The sequence below is a fragment of the Sapajus apella genome, unplaced genomic scaffold, assembly GCF_009761245.1.
Source record: "Sapajus apella isolate SASKATOON/1434 unplaced genomic scaffold, GSC_monkey_1.0 scaffold14, whole genome shotgun sequence".
NCBI classification, from domain to species: Eukaryota; Metazoa; Chordata; class Mammalia; order Primates; family Cebidae; genus Sapajus; species Sapajus apella.
The window spans coordinates 4183327-4203402 of record NW_022436954.1 but is presented as its reverse complement, the minus strand read 5'-3'; the positions used below and the strand labels follow the sequence as shown (position 1 = coordinate 4203402).

Genomic DNA, 20076 nt, shown 5'->3' with positions numbered 1-20076 from the left:
GCCATCTTAACACTAGTAAGTCTCTGATCCATGATCACGGGGTATATTTCCATTTATTTGGGTCTTCTTTGTTTTCAACAATGTTTTATAGTTTCCAGAATATAAGTCTTGTACTTTTATTAAATTTATTCCAAAATATTTTATGTTGATGCTATTTTAAATGGAATTGTTCTCATCATTTTTAATTTGCCCACTGCTGCTGAACTACAATTGATTTTGGCATGCTGATCTTAGGTCGTGCAACCTTGCTGAACTCATTTAATTCAAACAGATTTTTAATGGATTCACTAGGTTTTTCTATTATACGAGATCATGTCAGCTGAAAATAAAAATACTTTTACTTCTTCCTTTCCAATCTGGATGCCCTTTATTTCATTATCTTTCCTAACTGCCCTTTATGATCAGATTTTGAAATAGTAACTAGTTTTGATTTGGCAGGAGCCGCTCTGATCTTAGGATGCCAGGGCTCTCATTGCCCCTGCTTTCCACACCTGCTGAGTGGATGTCTCCTCCAGGGCTTCGCCTTTTGGTGAGAGGCTGCCTGGCGGGGGGCTCCAGCTCGCCTCCCTGCAGGCCCTTCTCTGAGCCTCGTGGGTGGAGGCCCCTGGGCTCCCTTGCTGGCTGGTTTCCAGTGGGTCCAGCCAATGAGAGGCACAGGCAGGAGAAACAAGGGTAGGTAGGAGGTGGAGGAGGGACATGGGGTGTATCTTCCTCACTCTCTACCAGCTTTGATGCCACAGTCCTGACCCAGGCTGTGTCTTATAGCTATGACAGTCCTTGCTGGCATCCCAGTGTCTACTGTTCAGCCCTCACTAGTGTTTGCAGGAAATGCTATTTCTTCTTCTGATCCCTTCAAGCCTAGTGGTAGTAATGGCTTTCCACTGTCGCTTGTCCCTGGGTGCCTCAACTTCCCTTGTCAGGTGTCTGACTTTTCTTGGCTGATTAACTCAGTTTATCAGAAATACCGTGCAACCCTCAACCATTACTGGGTAGTCTTGACTGCTATTCTGCTAGATGACAGACCATGGAGGAAGGCACTGTGGAACCTAGGTCAGTATGAAAGCTTGGTTCTCTGGGCAAACTGATTACTGAAGTACCCAGTCCATGAGCCAGGGAGATAGTAAAGAAATCCGATGGCAAACAGCTTCAGTTCCTGGAAGAGGAAGGCAAACAGCAACCCAGGTGGGACATGACCTTAACTGTGGGTGCTGCTGCTTTCTCTCCCTATTCGTGACTCCTAGGAGAACACAGCTTTGTAGCCTCATGGTCTGACGTTTCATCCTATGCTTTGGAGTCTGAGCACAAACACTGGCTCAAAGGCCTCCCGGAGACAGAGTTCTGGGCATTGACTATTAATGATTTTATTGTCATGGCCACATGGCCAGTGTCGGAATAGCTGATGGCTTGTGTGAGCTACTAATGAGTGCCCACCACTGCACTGAGTGATTTATATTATCTCAATCATCAGAGGACTTGTAAGGGGAATACTATTGCAAACATGGAAACAGACACCCAGATGAACAGCTTGCCTGTGGTCTCAGAGCTCAAAACCATGTAGACCCCTGTCTACCTGTCAGGTGGAGCTGTGCCTCAGGTCCTGCCCTGCCACCTGGGAGTCCCTTGTAGACTGATCATGCTAGTGATTAACCAATCTCAAGATCCAAGATGGCAGCTCAGGATTGTAGCTCCCAGTGAAGGCGCAGAGAACGAGAGGACACTACACTTTCAGATGAATTTTTGTTGTTCACGGACCCGGAGATTCCCAGCGGAGGAGCCCCACAGGTCACCAGGGCAACTCTTGTGGCCGGCGTGGTGGTTTTGCAGGTGCCCATGGTTCTTGGTGCAGAGTAAACGGGACTGGGTCCCCTTTTGGTCGACGTTTGGAGCTCCGGGAAGGCAGAGTCGTCCATTCAGCTGATTGAAAAGGAGACTCAAGAGGGAAGCCAGACTGGAGATTCCCGGGCAGAAAAGCACCAAGAATCTTTTTTTTTTTTTTTTTTTGAGACGGAGTTTCGCTCTTGTTGCCCAGGCTGGAGTGCAATGGCGCGATCTCGGCTCACCGCAACCTCAGCCTCCTGGGTTCAGGCAATTCTCCTGCCTCAGCCTCCTGAGTAGCTGGGATTACAGGCACGCGCCACCATGCCCAGCTAATGTTTTGTATTTTTAGTAGAGACGGGGTTTCACCATGTTGACCAGGATGGTCTCGATCTCTTGACCTTGTGATCCACCCGCCTCGGCCTCCCAAAGTGCTGGGATTACAGGCGTGAGCCACCGCGCCTGGCGCACCAAGAATCTTAATGCCGCTGTTTTAGCCGGCACAGTGGGTTGCTCAGATTTCGGCGCTGGGAATCAACAAGTTGGACGTCCACTCAGAGACCTAATTTGAAAGTCGGTAATAGCAAAGGCGACAGGTGGATAAATTTACAATGACGGGGAAGAAACCAGCGTAAAAAGGCTGAGAAAACCCAAAATCAGAATGCCTCTCCCTCTACAGGGGATCACAGTTCCTCATTAACAAGGGAACAAGGACTGATGGAGAACAAGTGTGTTCCATTAACAGATTTAGGCTTCAGAAAGTGGATGATAAGAAACTTCTGTGAGTTAAAAGAACATGTTCTAGCCCAATGTAAAGAAACTAAGCACCTTGAAAAAAGGTTTGACGAAATCCTAAAGAGAATAGACAATTTAGAGAGGAATATAAGTGAATTAATGGAACTGAAGAACACAATACGAGAACTCCGCAAAGTATGCACGGGTTTTAACCCTCGAATTGATCAAGCAGAAGAAAGCATATCAGAGGTCGAAGACCAACTTAATGAAATGAAACAAGAAGGTAAGATTAGAGAAGAAAAAGTAAAAAGGAATGAGCAAAGTCTCCAAGAAATATGGGACTATGGGAAAAGACCTAATTTACGTTTGATAGTGTACCTGAATGTCATGAAGAGAATGAATCCAAGCTGGAAAATATTCTTCAGGACATTATTCAGGAAAACTTTCCTAACCTAGTAAGAGAGGACAATACTCAACTCCAGGTAATACAGAGAACACCACAAAGATATTCCTCAAGAAGAGCCACCCCAAGACATAATCGTTAGATTCACCAGGGCTGAAACAAAGGAGAAAATTCTAAGGGCAGCCAGAGAGAAAGGTCAGGTTACCCATAAAGGGAAGCTTATCGGACTCACAGCAGATCTCTCAGCAGAAACCCTACAAACTAGAAGAGAGTGGGGGTCAATATTCAATATCCTCAAAGAAAAGAATTTTCAACCCAGAATCTCATATCCAGCCAAACTAAGCTTTATAAATGAAGGAAAAATAAAATTTTTCACGAACAAGCAAGCACTCAGATTTCATCACCACCAGGCCTGCTTTACAAGAGCTTCTGAAAGAAGCACTACACACAGAAATGAACCACCAGTATCAGTCATCCCAAAAACTTACCAAAAGGTAAAGAGTATCTTCATAATGAAGAATCTATATCAACTAATGGGCAAAATAGCCAGCTAGCATTAAATGACAATATTAAACTCACAAATATCAATACTAATCCTAAATTTAAATGGATTAAACGCCCCAAAGACACAGACACACAAATTGAATAAAAAGTCAAAACCCATCGGCACGCTGTATCCAGATCCATCTCATAAGCAAGGACACACAAAGACTCAAAACAAAAGGTTAGAGGAAGACTCACCCATCAAATGGAGAGAAAAAACAAACAAACAAAAAAAAAAAACGGAGTTGTAACTTTCGTCTTTGACAAAATAGACTTTATAGTAACAAAGACTAAAAGAAACAAAGAAGGACATTACATAATGGTAAAAGGATCAGTGCAACAACAGGAGTCAATGATCATAAATATATATGCAACCAATATAGGAACACCCAGATACATAAGTTCTTAATGACTTATAAACAGACTTGGACTCCCGCACAATAATAGCGGGAGACTTTGACACCACATTGTTAATATTCGACGGATCAACGAGATAGAAAATTAACAGGGACATCTACGATTTGAACTCACACCTGGAACAAGTAAACTTAGTGAATATTTATAGAATTCTTCACCCCAGGTCCACAGAACATACTTTTTTTTCAGTATCACATTACACCTATTTTGAAAGTGACCACATAAACAGAAATAAATCAATCTTCAGCATTTGCATAGCATTTCACAGATTTAAATGAAATATTGGTTGGCTGTTTGTTATTTTCTTCCCTTATTCCTTCCTGTCTCTGCTGTTAAGTATAATTATCGGCATAAAAGAGGTTTTTAATACCTATTTTTAGATTGCATTCCAGCCTGGGCAATAGAGCAAGACTCCTGTTCTCTCTCCCCCTTTCTCTTTCTTTAAAAAAAAAAAAAAAAAAAAGAGGTCACTTAGAAAAAAGGCCGGGCGCGGTGGCTCAAGCCTGTAATCCCAGCACTGTGGGAGGCCGAGGCGGGTGGATCACGAGGTCAAGAGATCGAGACCATCCAGGTCAACATGGTGAAACCCCGTCTCTACTAAAACTACAAAAAAAAAAAATTAGCTGGGCATGGTGGCGCGTGCCTGTAATCCCAGCTACTCAGGAGGCTGAGGCAGGAGAATTGCCTGAACCCAGGAGGCGGAGGTTGCGGTGAGCCGAGATCGCGCCATTGCACTCCAGCCTGGGTAACAAGAGCGAAACTCCGTCCAAAAAAAAGAAAAAAACAGAAGGTGATTTGAAGATATGCTCAAACTTTTGTTTCTGTTTTCCCCCTTTGTGTTTGGTGACTTAAAATATAAAAAGAGCCTGGGCCTCTGGTCCAGCCACTTAAGAGGCTATGGCAGGAGAATCCCTTGAGCCCAGGTGCAAAAAAAAAAAGTTACCAATCTCTCCTCCCTCTACCATCACTCCTGCCCTGGCCATTGTCATCACACCCTCTTCCTCCTCCTCCAGCTGTATCACAGTCACACCTATGTCTTCCCCAACCTCTGACTGACCACAGCCCTTCCCCCGGCTAACTGTGTAATCACAGCTCCCCAGCCAACCCCCAGCTGAGTGGACATTTTGTTTTGTTGTGTTGGAGTTCTGCAGAAACAGCGAGAGCTCCCAGTTCGCCTTTACCCTGAAATGCACACCCCAGGGATGGAACTGGAGGGGAGCGCAACAGCTGCGGTAGGCCAGGCTGGCGGGAGCCTGGCCACTACACCACCGCAGCCTGTCCACCTGCTGAGCAGCTGCTGACTCGCCAGGACTTACTTTTCTGCTCTGCATTAGCAGGGGAGCGTTCAACCAAATATAACAGCTTCTCCTCAAGGCTGAGAGATTAGACTGCTGAAAACCCCCCAAGGAGGAAGGAAGTACACAGGGTCTGGGGACCTGGGGTGGTGAGTGGATCTATGAAAGCCCTAGGGACAGACTGCCTTTCCCATCTTCTCAGTCCCAACCCAGAAGGGGTGCATTCTCAGCACCACCAACTCCTTTCCCCCATCTGAGGGAAGAGGTCGTGTCTTGGAATAATTATGAAAACAAGAATAATTCATCATAGCTGGAGTGCCGGGCCCTGGGTGAGGCACCATCCTGACTGTCTCCTCAGTACTCATGAGGCCAGTACTATATCATCTGTCTGTGCTGTTGACCTAGTCCCTACAGACTATAATTGTTATTATTATTTTTGAGACAGTTTCTCTCTTGTTGCCCAGGCTGGAGCGCAACAGGACGATCTTGGCTCACTGCAACCTCCACCTCCTGGATTCAAGCCATTCTCATGCCTCAGCCTTCCGAGTGGCTGGGATTACCAGCGCCCACCACCACACCCAGATAATTTTTGTATTTTTAGTAGAGATGGCATTTCACCATGTTGGTCAGGCTGGTCTGGAACTCCTGACCTCGTGATCCACCCGCCTCAGGCTCCCAAAGTGCTGGGATTACAGGCGTAAGCCACCGCACCCGGCCTATTTTTTAAAATATTTTTTAGGTTGGGTGCAGTGGCTCATACCTGTAATCCCAGCACTTTGGGAGGCCGAGGTTGGCGGATCACAAGGTCAGGAGATCAAGAACATCCTGGCTAACATGGTGAAACCCCATCTCTACTAAAAAATACAAAAAATTAGCTGGGCGTGGTGGTGCATGCCTGTAGTCCCAGCCACTTGGGAGGCTGAGGCAGGGGAATTGCTTGAATCCGGGTGGCAGAGGTTGCAGTGAGCCGAGATCTCGCCACTGCACTCCAGCTGGGTGACAGAGCAAGACTCCATCTCAATTTTAATTTTTATTTATTTATTTTGAGACAGAGTGTCACTTTGTCACCCAGGCTGGAGTGCAGTGGTGCGATCTCGGCTCACTGCAACCTCTGCCTCCTGGGCTCAACCAATTCTCCTGCCTCAGCCTCCCGGGTAGCTGGGATTACAGGTGCTTGCCACCATGCCCAGCTACAGACTATAATTATATTTAACAACAATATTACTAGTGCTCTGCAGTTTAGAAGGCGCTTTAGCAGACACTCTCACTTACTACTCAGAGTAACCTCGCCTAGTAGACAGGACAAACACCATCTTCATTTGATAGAAGCTATTACATAGAGCGTGGGGCTTTCTGGCCTATCTCTCACCCCTAATGTCCCACACCAATTCCTTACCTCCTGCCCCACCCCTCATGCACCCTATGCCACTCAGGTGACTCATTGTGTCAACATCCTTGAGGGAATGATTTCTGGTTCATGGCCCCAGAGCTGGAACTTTGGAAGGACAAAAGAAAAAGCAGCCATGGTCCCTGCCCTCAAGAGACAGGCATTCTAAGGCTAGGCGCAGTGGCTCACATCTGTAATCCCAGCACTTTGGGAGGTGATCACTTGAGCCCAGGAGTTTGAGACCAGCCTGGACAATGCGGCGAAACTCCATCTCTACGAAAAATACAAAAATAAGCTGTGCATGGTGGCACGCTCCTGTAGTCCCAGCTACTCAGGATGCTGAGGTGGGAGAATCACCTGAGCCTGGGAGGTCAAGGCTGCAGTGAGCTGTGATTGCGCCACTGCACTCCAGTCTGGGTGATAGAGTGAGACCCTGTCTCAAAACAAACAAAAGACACAAATTCTAATGAAAGAAAAAGGACAAATAAGGAACTACATGACCAAGTGAGAAGGAAGGCCTGGCAGGGGCCACCTGGCTAAGTCTGGACCGCAGGCCACTGCAATTCTGTGGGAAAGGAACGGCATTTAGAGTTAAACCTTGGGTTCAAATTCTGGCTTTGCTATCACCCGTCATATGACCTTAGGGAATTCACTCTACCTCCCTGGATCTGTTAGTCCGTCTATGAAACAGATTTCTCCCTCTCAGCACAGAGGGCTGACAATTAAGGGATCTGTTTTACAGGAAACTTCAAATCGTCCCTTCAGTTTTATAAACTGTACACCACAATATACATGCAAAGGACTGTGATTAGATGTCACCTAATCAGAGCCATCAAGTGTTTACTGAGCAGTGTGCCTGCAACACACACTTGAAGGATGGAGGATCACATAAAACATGGCCTCTGCCTTTAAGAAAATGACTCTCTGGTGACAAGGCAAGACTGGCACATTCAACATACAACAAACACATAGTGTGCGCAAAGGCACTGCTGTGAGAGAAAGGGACGGGGGCAGCCGAGCTGTTTAGGAGAGCTAAGTGAAGGCTCACGGAGGAGACGCTTGGCCTGGCCCTAGGAAGGGCGCCAGCACCTGCTGTGCGAGTACACTAGGGTGAGAAGGAGAATCAGAGCCAACTGTCTTCATCTGCAAGTGTGGTCAAGCTGACTCCATTCAGGGTCAGGGGCCAGTGGAGCCGGTTCAAAACCTGATCTCAACATCCTAATGCTAATTAATCTGGTTACCTAGAGGAACTAACCTTGTCTGAGACTCTGTAAAACAAGAATAATTATTTGACTTTGTATGTTCATTGGGAGGATTAAATATTGAGAATGCATGTGAACTGGCCTGCATTAGGGATGTAATACCAGAAGGGATTCTGACCTTTTGGAAGGTCAGAAACCCCAACAGAGAAATGCAGACACAATGATTTGGGGGTGATCAGCATGGAGATAACAGCCAAAGCCATGAGAAAGAGCTTGGCCTGGGCAAGGTGGGGAGGGGCTGCTGCACACCAGCCCAGCTCCGGCCACCAGCGTGCACCCTCCCCACCAGAACCATGGGTGCCTAGGCTGCCCAGGCCCTGGAGAGCTTAGTCCAGTCATCACCACTCACCCGCTTTCCTGAGAAGAGCACAGGAGCAGAGATGGAACAGCAGAAATGTGAGGAGGAGAAACTGAGGCAGGAATGAAACTGAAGGGATGGTCTTAGGAGGGGCAAACAAATACAACTAGTATGTCACAGCACAGGAGCCCAGAAGAGAAGTTTCAGGCAGCAGTGGGCGGGCAGGGAGCCTGCAGTAACATGAACTCTTAGAATTGTAGGAAGGGCAGCACCCGGCTGACAACAACCAGGTGAGAGGCTCACATGGAAGCAATAGAAGATGAAACAGGATGTTTCAGAGAACAATATGCAGCCCTCCAAAAAAGTATGCATTCACTCATTCAATCAATTCTGACTAAGCCTTTACAACATGCCAGGCACTGTCCGTCATCAGAGAGAAAGTTGCGCGGGAGAGAACAGGTCCCTGTCCTCACGAAACTGACATTTCATTCCAGCCAGGAAACCAAATGCACAAACAAGACCATTCCAGATCCATCCTGATGTATAAGTGCTGTCTTCTGACCCAAGACCCCCTTCTGATGGCAAGTCTCCCTCAGTGTCACAGAAAAAGGTACCACCTAACAGAGAACAAAGCCATAGAGCTCAATCCCTCCATCCCTGGCCTAAACTCCCAGGAGGGAAAGGCACGTTCTTAACAATTGCTGATCCCAAGAAGTTTGGTACTAAGCAGAGGAAAATCTAGCTGAAGCATACATCACCTCCATCCCCTAAGCCTTTCCCCCATAAGCATGTGCGTGTACACACAGAGGCACATTGCGTCTCTCCCTCTCCTTGGATTGTTATCCCATGACCTGGCAGGGAGCCCGGCCTGTTTGCAGTTAAAGAACCGAGGCCATTTGGAACCTGATCAGTTTCTCCTCCTCCTGAATTGAGGAAAAGGTTTTCTTCAAAGTGGGAGATGTTCTCTCCCCTTAGATCTGAGCAATGAGTCCTACTCAAACACTGGAGGTCTGGTCTCCCAAAATACGGGTAGTAACATGTTTTTCTTCACTGCTGCCTAGGATGCCTCACATGTTAAAGAGAACATGACCTCAGCCCTCCAATTTCCCAGATTCCCAAAGGAAAGCAGGCCTTCCTGTTCTGTAACTCCAGGGCATTTTGGAAGGACTGAGCTGCTGGGGAGCTGGAGCACAGCACTGAGCGCCCGGCCCAGTGCTGAACTAAGAGCAGGGCCTCCTCATGACCACTGGCCGCTATGCCTTTTACACAGGGAGCCATGTGGCCTTTCCCCCAACTGTCACCACCATGCAAGGATGTTCTGGCCCAGAGCTCTAGTATCCATGGCCCATCCTCTTCTGTCCAAGGTCTCAGGCAAAATCTGTTCTCGGCCAGGCACAGTGACTCACGCCTATAATGCCAGCACTTTGGGAGGTGGAGGCGGGTGGATTACTTGAGGTCAGGAGGTCGAGACCAATCTGGCCAACATGGCGAAACTCCATCTCTACTAAAAATGCAAAAATTAGCTGGGCGTGGTGGCACGTGCCTGTAATCCCACCTACTTGGGAGGCTGAGGCAGGAGAATCGCTTGAACCCAGGAGGCAGAGGTTGCAGTGGGCCAAGATCACACCACTGTACTCCAGCTTGGGTAACAGAGTAAAACTCAAAAAAAAAAAAAAAAAAAAAAAAAAAAGTCTGTTCCCATGGTCAAGTAGGGTTTGCTGCCTCCTGCTTCTCAGCTTTCCCAAGCCTGACCAGAACTGTCCCCAGAGCCCCTAAGAAATGATCTCATCTAACCCTCCCCTGGATTCCTGTTCTCTAAGGGCTGTTCCCAGAATTCTTCCACCCTCTGCTCTTCCAAGTGCTAGAAGGTTGCCAGGTTCCAGAGGGAAGAGCCACAATGGCCAGGATGTGTGGGCAACCCTACCCAGGACAAAGTGCCTAGTGGCCTCTGAAAGTTGGTCCCCTTACCGCGGCAGTTGGTCTGCAGAGTTCCAGGGAGGCCACACTGTTCCTGGAACACCTAAATCTGGGCCTGAGTCCTGCTGCCTGTTTATAATTGATGTGCTAGGTTATGTCCCTGTCAATTACTTTCCAGAACTTGCCCCTCCTTTACCACTCCCAGGAGAGAGAGGCTGCTTGGGAGCCAATCTCTGGCTTAGGGGTGGGCCTTGAGTAGACTGAGGGAAGGGTAAAAAACAAACATCAGGTCGGGGTGAGCTGGAAGAGTGGCGGTCAAAAGCCACTGCCCATGAGTTCTGGTGGAATGATGAAAGGGCAATGGTGTTTGAGTTTCACAAAGGAGGCAGGGCCAGGGCTGGGAAAGCTAGCCAGGAGGAGAGAGAGAGGGATCTCGCCTAAGGAAAGGAGAAGATTCAATGGGGAGAAGAAAAAAGAAGGAGTCAAATGTCTTCCTCCTTCCTGCCAATACTTCGTTCTGCCTTGGGTTGTCCATCTGGAAGGTGGTGACATCATGGGCCTATCTCCCCAGAGGGCCAAGAGATGGATCCCTCCCTAGGGTGCATGTTACCTGATGGTTGATGTGGACTGGTGGCCCAGTACAATTTATCAGCAAGCAGATTTTCAAATGCTTGAACACACTATGAAGTCACCCAGCTCAGTTAATTTAACACGGTGTTATCCTAAAGGCCACTCCAGTCAGGAGCCAGAAGAGAGCTCCCACCTACTGGGCACCACTCCACCAGCACAAAAGAGCCAAACACCAGGCTGGGCTCTGACAAGTTCCTTGGAGGAGGAGGCACAGTCAACGGCTCACTGTCAGATGTTTTGCTTGGCCGGCTAATTGGTGAGAAGTCTTGAATGGTTCGGAGAGCTCACTGTGTGACAGGAGCCGGCATCTGAAGAGAGCGGGTGGGCTCAGCCTGCTTCGGAAACATAAGCGTGGCCTGATCCAAGCCAGGCAGAGGCCTGAACACCACAACATCCCGAAAGCACGTGTTAACTGGAAAGTTAGCGTGGAGGCATCCTGCACGTTCCTTCAGGTCCAGTATCCCGACTAGCACTGGCACCTCTGTTTCCACTTCTCCATCTTTTCCCAAGAGGACCACAAGCAGCTTTCTGCTTCCCTTCCAGTCCATGAAGGAAGGGGGCTACCCACTAAGAAACCCTGACAAAGACAGGCAGCCCAAGATCCCAGAAGGTGAGCCCAGAATGACACTCAAACTAGAGGCCCTGTCTGGGAATGAAGAGTAGAGGATCCGCTGGAACACCGAAGTGGGAAATAGTGGAAGGTCCCTGTGTCCAGTGCTACAGCTGCTGGTTGTGACAATTCCTGTCCTTATCCTAGCACCAGGACAGGCAAGTGGATGCCTCTTCCCCAGCTGGAGGCAGAGAGGCACCACCAACTCCCACACTCGCCTTGAGATTTGTCATCTGGTCGGTGAGCTGCTGGGGGGGCTGGAGACCAAGGAAATGCCCGCATTGAGCCTGCACCCCGGCCTAAGCCTCATCTAGGGGTGCCGGTCCCAGTGACTTGCCCAAGGTCATACTTGTCATGAGCCCCAGCCAGCTTCACTTGTGCTTCATTCCTCCGCACACAGCGATCACGCAGGACATGATCTTTGGAACAGGTGTCCCTACCGCTCCCCTCAGAGGAGAAGCTGGCCGAGAGCTGGGCCACAGCTTACACAGCTCTGCCTGCAGTGAGCATTTCACAGGCAGCGGCTACTGGATTGGACCAAAAATGTCATCACCACCACATGTCCTATTCGTCCAGTGCAGTCTGCCTGAGTCTCCATCAGCACTGGGGACCCAGAGCTGACAAGAAGACACAGTCCGTGCCCTCCAGGAGCTCACATCAGGGAAGGCACTAGACATGTAAACAAAGAGGTGAAACCAAGTGTGGTGGGGACCAAAGGAAGCAAGCGCCAGCGAGGAACTAGTGGTGGGATGAGGGGACTCAGTTATCAGGAAACCATGGGAGTCGAGACTCACAGACAAGCTGAGTGACTGAGGACTGGCGGGAAGGTAACAGGGAAGAGAAGTGGCGTGGCTGGGACGCTGGCCATTGTGTGGTCACAAACATGCAGAGTTTGGCACAGCTGGAGCACCGGGGGTGAGCTGAAGGGGACACAGGGGCCGGACCACTCACTGCAGCAGAGCAACACAACATGATCCATTCTGTCCTCACATTACACAGAAAGTCCACTGTCGGAAAACCCAAAAATTAACCTACGCCAATTGTAAAATACCCTTGAAACCAACAATTACTATAACTTTATAGTTAGAAAGTTGTTTTCTTCATCAGAGAAAACCACAAGTGGGTGGCTAAGAGTCTGGCTTAGTTAAACGGTAGCAAGGTTATGAGCTGCTGCCCTGGCGAATGAGTGGCTCACATGCTCAGCAGCACTGTTAGTCCTGGGTGACAAACAGAACCGGGCTTCCAGCTCGAGGCTCCAGCTGGAGAACGAGCCGATTTGTGCTCAGCTTGGGGTAGTGCTTGCATCTGCCCCATCCCTGTCTTGGCTCATGGTCCATCCTGCACAAAGCTCCTTGTGCCATCAGGGCAGCTGGATGCATCCTTCTCTTGTGCCATCCCAAATCTAGCCACACATGCATTGATGTCGTATTACTTCAATGGAGCAAAGCAAGCAAGTAGAGTTTCTTTCTTTTATTCAGAAAGCTTGTAAGGACTGTCCACCATGTAACAGAAATGATGCTAGGTGCTATGGGGAAGCAGAGAGAGGTGACGGCCTCACACTTTAAGAATTCACCACATGGCCAGTGGAGGCAAGATCTGCATGTAGCTAATTAGTATCCACCCCCAGAGTTAACTGCCAAACAATAAGGCTGCAGGGCAGGGGACAACGTGGGCTAAGGTTTCCAAGCCTCTACTGTCTCTCCATGACCCCTAGAAAGATGCAACAAGTCAACCACTTTGTGATACCGGATCTAGGCCAAAGAGCAAATGGCTCTGGATTGATCCAACCCAACCCTAGTTATTGACAGTCTCACAGTGTCCCAGAATGCCCCGTGTCCTTCCTTCTCCACACGGGTCACATAAACCCACCATTCCCCTCTCCCAGCATTGCAGTTTGAGCTCTGAGAACTGTATTTCATTGCAGCTCCAATACTTAAGTTGCTTCTCCACTTGGGAATTTACGTAACCTTCTGAACCTTAGTTTCCTGATCTATAAACGCAAATGATCTGAGCCATCTTGTGGAATTGCTATGAAAACCCAATGAGGTAATGCATTTTCAAAATACCTAAGAGAGTCTAGCACAGTAGAGATGTCCAAAGAAATGACCCCAATGGTTAGCCCTTGTGACAAGAGGCCTAATCCTTCTCTCTTCCATCATGCCCTGGGGCCTCAATATAAGAGAGGCCGAGACCTAGACACAGCCCAGGAAGGCTAAGAATAGAATGTCAGTCTCATGTAGGATGACAACTGGAAGGAGCTGTGAGCTGTGAATCAGTCATGGCCCTATCTCTGCTACTGTTAACCAGTGCTGTGCCAAGAAGCAAGTCACCCCACCATCTTGGGCTTCAGTTTCTTTCCCCACTAGACCAGGGATAATAAATAATTACCAGCCCTCTTCACAGGAGCAGCATGGAAAAAAAAAAAAACCATAACCTAGGTGCAATGGCAGATGCTGTAGTCCCAGCTACTTTAGAAGCTGAGGCAGGAGGATCACTTGAGCCCAGGGGTTCGAGGCTGCAGTAAGCTATGATCACATCTGTAAATAGCCACTGCACTATAGCCTGGGCAACACAGCCAGAGCTTGTCTCAAAAAAAAAAAAAAAAAAAAAAAAAAGAGGTAAGACACATCCCTGTCTTCAGTCTAGTTAAGAAGAGGAAGAGAAAGACAACAAGCATTGAAAAGAATACAAGCTCAGGAACAAATTTAACAAAAGAAGTGCAAACCTTAGGCCGGGTGCGGTGGCTCACGTCTGTAATCCCAGCACTTTGGGAGGCCGAGGCTGGCGGATCACGAGGTCAGGAGTTCAAGACCAGCTTGGTGAAACCATGTCTCTACTAAAAATAAAAAGTTAGCCAGGCATGGTGGCACACGCCTGTAATCCCAACAACTCAGGAGGCTGAGGCAGGAGAATCACTTGAATCCAGGAGGCGGAGGTTGTGGTGAGCCGAGATTGCACCACTGCACTCCAGTCTGGGCGACAGAGATTCTGTCTCAAAAAAAAAAGAAATGCAAACCGTATACACTGAAAACTATATAAGACCATTGAAAGAAAACCCTAAAGGAAAGATACTACATGTTCATGGATTAGCGCCTTCATGTTGCTAAGATGGTAATATCCCCACAGTGACTACAATCCCCATCACAATCTAAGATGGTCCACCACTGCCCTTCCACCATTGGTGCAAATGTCAACACACTGGAAAAGCAAAGAACCTCTTGGTATTGTTATGGAAATCCTTTCAACTCACAGACTCCCCCTGGAATGATCTTGAGGAGCTGCAGGGACCTGGGGACCCCACATTGAGAACCACCAATCTAGGACGACACTCCCTGCTGGCCTGGGAGAAAGTAAAGCCAATTTTAGAATAAAACAAATAGCCTTCTTCACCTTGGGACACAGAAAGAGTCAAGGAGATGCAGGGCGTGATTCCTGCCTGAGCAGGTGGGAGGGCTAACCTCTGTGCTACATGACTGACAGCTGTAAAGGGCAGAGCTCAGCTGAGCAGACGCTTCCTGTGGACGCTTCTGAATCTAACAACCTGCTCTCCCCTGGTTTCCTCTCCATCCTTTCCATTCCTTTGACCTCAACACAAAGCAGGCAGCTTTAAGTTGTGGGATCCTTTTCCTGCTTCCCCACTACAGTGGGCAGAGGGGGAATGGGAATGGCTGGGGAGGGAGGGCAAGCAGCAGAAAGGGAAGAGGAGGCAAATCCTATCAGCTCCTGCCTCTGGCCAGCTGCCCCAAACTCAGCTCACCTGGGGCGGAGAGGGTCCTCCCAACAATTCCCACCACACTCCCTTCCTACCAATTAGCTCCCTAGTTCGACGTTAACAAAGAGCTCCTCCTGCCGCAGCTGAGATCACTTGGCAGGAAGGCTCCATCTCTCAGCACCGCAATTACAAGCCCCACCCAGCAACCCACACGAGACCCCCAGTTGGCTCAAAGCCTGGTCCTCACAGGATATTCAGTAAAACAACGTGCAATCCGGGTGGGAAGGAATTTCTCATTGGAGACGAGACTGTTACAACCACAGCCATAGTAAAGCCTCTTGGCCTGCAAAGCCAAAGGCGGAAAACAAAGTGCCATTCAGGCCCCAGGGACACACAATAGGCCCTTATGGTCCTTTCTGGTTCAGGCTCAGAGCTGCTAAGCAGAGCTAGAAGACCCAGTGGGTGGCCCCTGGGCAGGGTTGATTCTAGGATGCATAGGTCCCCAGACAAATACATTTTGGGAACCCATCTATATAAAGACTTGAGTCACTCAAAATTAGCGTATTGGCACCTTCATGGCAGCCCAATCTCACATGATTCCCACTAAAGAAATACTGCAGCCATCTCCCGGAACTGGGCCCCAGGACAACTCCACAGAACACCTGTTGTCCCTGGGCAAGGTAGAGGGATGGAGAGTACCCTGAAGGATCCCAGGGCAGGTTTGCAACACCCAGCCAGAATGGTACTGGGGGCCCCTGCCAGCCCCAAGCACTGGAGGAGGACCTGGAAAATTTGGAGGAAGGTACCCCTCAGGTGCAGTTGGCATAGGGGCCACATGTGCCCAGGCCTAAGGCTAGTACTGACCCTGAGGACACATAGCGACAAAGATGGGTTTGAAGGGTTAAGAGGGCTGTCCTCTCCTACTCTCTGGGGTTATCAAGTTATCTGGGCAATCCAAACACTTCGGGATGTCATCAGGGCTTTCTCTTCCTCCCTATGATCTCTATCTCGTCTTCCTACTGGATCAAACAGAATAGCTTGTTTTGATTTTTTTTTTTGGAGAAGAGTCTTGCTCTGTTGCCCAGGCTGGAGTGCAGTGATGTGATCTCAGCTCACTGCAACCTCTGCCTCCTGGGTTCAAGTGATTCTCTTGCTTCAGCCTCCTGAGTAGCTGGGACTACAGGCATGTACCACCATGCCCAGCTAATTTTTGTATTTTTAGTACAGACAGGGTTTTACCATGTTGGTCAGGCTGGTCTCGAACTCCTGGCCTCAAGCAAGCCCTCCACCTTGGCCTCCCAAAATTCTGGGATTACAGGCGTGAGCCGCTGCACCCAGCCTGTTTTGATTTTTACTTGTCCCTGCTCAATCTCTCTCCGTAAGGGCAATAAGAAACCAGGAAAAAAGAAAGACTGCTAGGGGCCCTTTGAAGGAAGGACTGAGACTGGCCCATAGTAAATGCTCAAAAAATATGAGGAAAGAACAAACACAGATAATCTACAAACTGATAATTCACTGCCAGGCAAGGAAGCATTTAATTCAACTCCAAACAGGCCCTGTCCCCTTGAACCATTCCTGCCATCACCTCCAATGACACTACCAGGGACTGCTTAGTAGTCGTGACAGGCAAGTCGTGGTGGCTCACACCTGTAATCCTGGCACTCTGGGATGCCAAAGTGGGAGGATGGCTTGAGTCCAGGAGTTCAAGACCAGCCTGGCCAACACAGGGAGACTCCATGTCTAGAAAAAATAAAAAATTAGCTGGGCATGGTGGTACGTGCCTGTGGTCCCAGCTTCTCCAGAGGCTAAGATGGAAGATCACTTGAGCCTGAGGGAGTTTGAGGCTGCCGTGAGCCATGATGGTGCCACTGCACTCCAGCCTGGGTAATAGAGCAAGACCCTGCCTCAAAAAAAACAAACAAAAAAAAAACTAGTGCCATCAGGGTCCTAGGGTGCACCAATGGGAAGGGGCTCACAAGGCAAAAGGACAGCTCCAGCAACCAGGCTCCAGCCACGGAGAGAGGGCGGCCGCCGGTGCCATAGCTCCTTCTGCCCTACACTCCATTTCACAGAGAGCTTGCGGTGGAGTCTCTGAAACCTGCCTAAGGTTCCCGATGTTCTGCCAAGCTCCACACCCAGGTGCTGCCCGCTGCGAGAGGCCGATAACCACAATGGGAGGGAGGCTTCCCCTGATGGGCCAGCGGGTTAGGGCACTCCCATTAGCCACTGTGCTTTGCCTGTGCAGCACTGCTCACAGCTATAATCGAACAGGAATGGCCTTCTGCCTGTCCCCCGTGATGACAGGAGACGGGTGGGGCCTTCTCCCTGCTGTGTCTACAGCATGAAGCCTGCAGCCTAGAACACAATCGTGCTCAGTAAATAGTTGTAGAGCAAAGGCAAGTCTCCCTGAGCCGCATGGCAGCCCCTGGAGCCAAGGGCAGCTGCAACTACTTGGTGCCCTGGGATCCTGCAGGGAGCCAGGGCTCCAGGGGTGATTCCGCTCCATCCATGGAGGACTACCAGGGCCCTGCCCTCAGTGAGAGCTACCAGAAGAAGGATCACAGGCCTCAGAGGTGGCAGGCCAGGTTCTAAGGCTTCCTTGACTTATCCTAGTCTCATGCTAACGTAAGAGAGAGGGCAGTCAGGCAAAAATTCTGGCCCTGAAGAGCACACGCTGTTGGGGGAAGCCTGGTCCCAGTCCTCTGAGGCCTCAGGCTTGGTTCTGTCTCCCTTCTTTCTCCGTCCTTCACAGGCATCAGCCACTGCCTCTTTCGGCACATTGAGCTCAACCCCTCCCACGGTCTCCGTCTTTCCTGCAATGCCCTTAACAGCCTCCACTCCCCTCTGCTTCGGTCCTTCCTCCTCCTTACCCTCCAAAACAAGCACACCAACTGTGTTTCTTTCAGCCACTGCTTCTGCTGGAACTCACCTACTGCTGGAGGGGCTCTGCAGGAACAAATGCCCTCTGCGCAGGGGCCGCCTCTCTTCCCCCGCCTCACCCACCACACTTGGCCCAGCCCCTGTGGTCTTTCCCTTAGCATAGATCAGGCCACGCCCACAGCTGTAGACAGCAAGCCCGTCCTGCACATTGCCAAGCAGTTTTATTTTACTATTACTATTATTATTTTGTAGAGATGGGTTCTCACTATGTTGCCCAGGCTGGTCTTTACCTCCTGGACCCAAGTGATCCTCCCATCTCAGCCTCTGAAAGTGCTGGGATTACAGGTGTGAGCCATCGTGCCAGACCTGCCGAGCAGTTTTGTCTGTACTCTGAACAGGATGAAGGAAGACCTCACCATCTAAGCAAAGCGCTGGCTATAGGCAGCAGGTGACTCACCGCAATTCTGGAGAACCTGAATTCCTAGAAGCTGCCAGTCCTGAGGCTACAGCTTAGTCGCCTTAGTCTCCCCAATGGCCAACTGAGCAGTGATCCAAGAAGGCACTGGGCAAATAGGGAAATAATAAACCCGGAAGGGAGAAAAACATGGCACTGCAGAAAGTAAAAAACCTGAATTGCAGCCCTAGTTCTGCATGATCCTGGGCAAATCATCTACAAACCCAGAGCCCTCACCCCACACAGGAATGTTTTTGTTTTTGTTTTTTTGAGTCTTGCTCTATCACCCAGCTGAAGTGAGTGGTGCAATCTTAGCTCACTGCAACCTCCGCCTCACAGGTTCAAAGGATTCTCGTGCCTCAGCCTCCTGGGCGGCTGGGATTACAGGTGTGTACCACCACACCTGGCTAATTTTTGTATTTTTAGTAGACCAGGGTTTTCACCGTGTTGGTGAGGCTGGTCTCAAACTCCTGGCCTCAAGTGATTCATCCACCTCCGTCTCCCAAAGTGCTGGGAGCCCAAAGCGTGAACCACCTGGTCTTCACTTAGAAATGTATACTAAAGCACTCTACTTATCACAAGGGTCTATGCAAATTGGTGTAAGTTTCCAGAGATCGCCCTTCACCTTTTCCTACCTAAGATGGAGTTCAAGAACATAAAGAATTGATAAGCTAAGAGGTCAAGTCTGAAATCCTAGAGCTAAGCTCCAAGGAAAACTGGAACTGGGCCGGTGGACTGATGCTATTTTCTGTAGGCTGCACTTGCTGCTTGGCATTTTGTCCTCCAGCTTGTCTTGTGTATGTGTGTTGTCTTAGCTAGACTTCAGCTTTGGAATGTCTAACACCTACATGATGCCTGTCCACTGCACTGGTGGATATGACAGTTACTGACAAGGGGAAAGGGTCTGGAAGACCCTTGGCATTCTATACAATAAGGGGCAAATTTATTTGGCCTGAACTTCGGTTACCTGGGGCAAGAGGCACCTGAGCCCAGCCTCAGCCTTCTGAGATCATGGCACTCACACCCCAGGGTTGGCTCCGTGGGCAGCCTGGAGCCTGGGATTGTCCAAGAGGACCTCCTGCTGCAGGAAGGGGACGAACTGGAAGCTGGTTAGTTTTCCCCTAAGTTAGCACATACATGATAGAGCACCCACCATGATTTGCAAAATCTTTAGTCAAATGCCCAAGTCCCTTCCCTCACAGCAGCCAGTGACCTCTCCAGGTGGTGATGAAAACAGCAAATAGAACTCTTTTCCTGCCTCTTAAAGAATTTTGCATTAAAGGAAATTTCATGACGGGGCATGGTGGCTCACGCCTGTAATCCCACCACTTTGGGAGGCTGAGGCGGGTGGGTCACCTGAGGACAGGAGTTCAAGACCAGCCTGGCCAACTTGGTGAAACCCCATCTCTACTGAAAATACAAAAACCAGCCGGGTATGGTGACAGGTACCTGTAATCCCAGCTACTCGGGAGGCTGAGGCAGGAGAATTGCTTCAACCCAGGACGTAGAGGTTGCAGTGAGCCGAGATCGCACCACTGTACTCCAGCCTGAGCAACAGAGGAAGACTCTGTCTCAAAAAAAAAAAGAAAAATTCATATGCAAGGCAATTAAAATTCCTCTTTCCACTCCCAAGTCCTGTAGAAGGGAGGTAAACAAACTATAATGTTTTGAGTCCACTAAAACCAACTCTGCAATTAACATTCTACTTCTAGGCTAGG

General features: G+C 49.2%; 1 protein-coding gene across 2 annotated transcripts in view; it reads right to left on the bottom strand.

Annotated features, from left to right (window-relative positions):
• The window catches only part of PC (pyruvate carboxylase), a 115274-nt gene that overhangs the window by 51565 nt on the left and 43633 nt on the right, over window positions 1-20076 (bottom strand). Inside the window, exon 1 of one of the 2 annotated variants that reach the window (XM_032282707.1) lies at window positions 10124-10526. The exons of the other annotated variant lie outside the window; for it this stretch is intronic. The gene's annotated coding sequence lies outside the window, so the exon portion shown is untranslated. Of the gene's footprint in view, window positions 1-10123; window positions 10527-20076 lie in introns of those variants that run through there. 2 annotated transcript variants of the gene reach the window in all.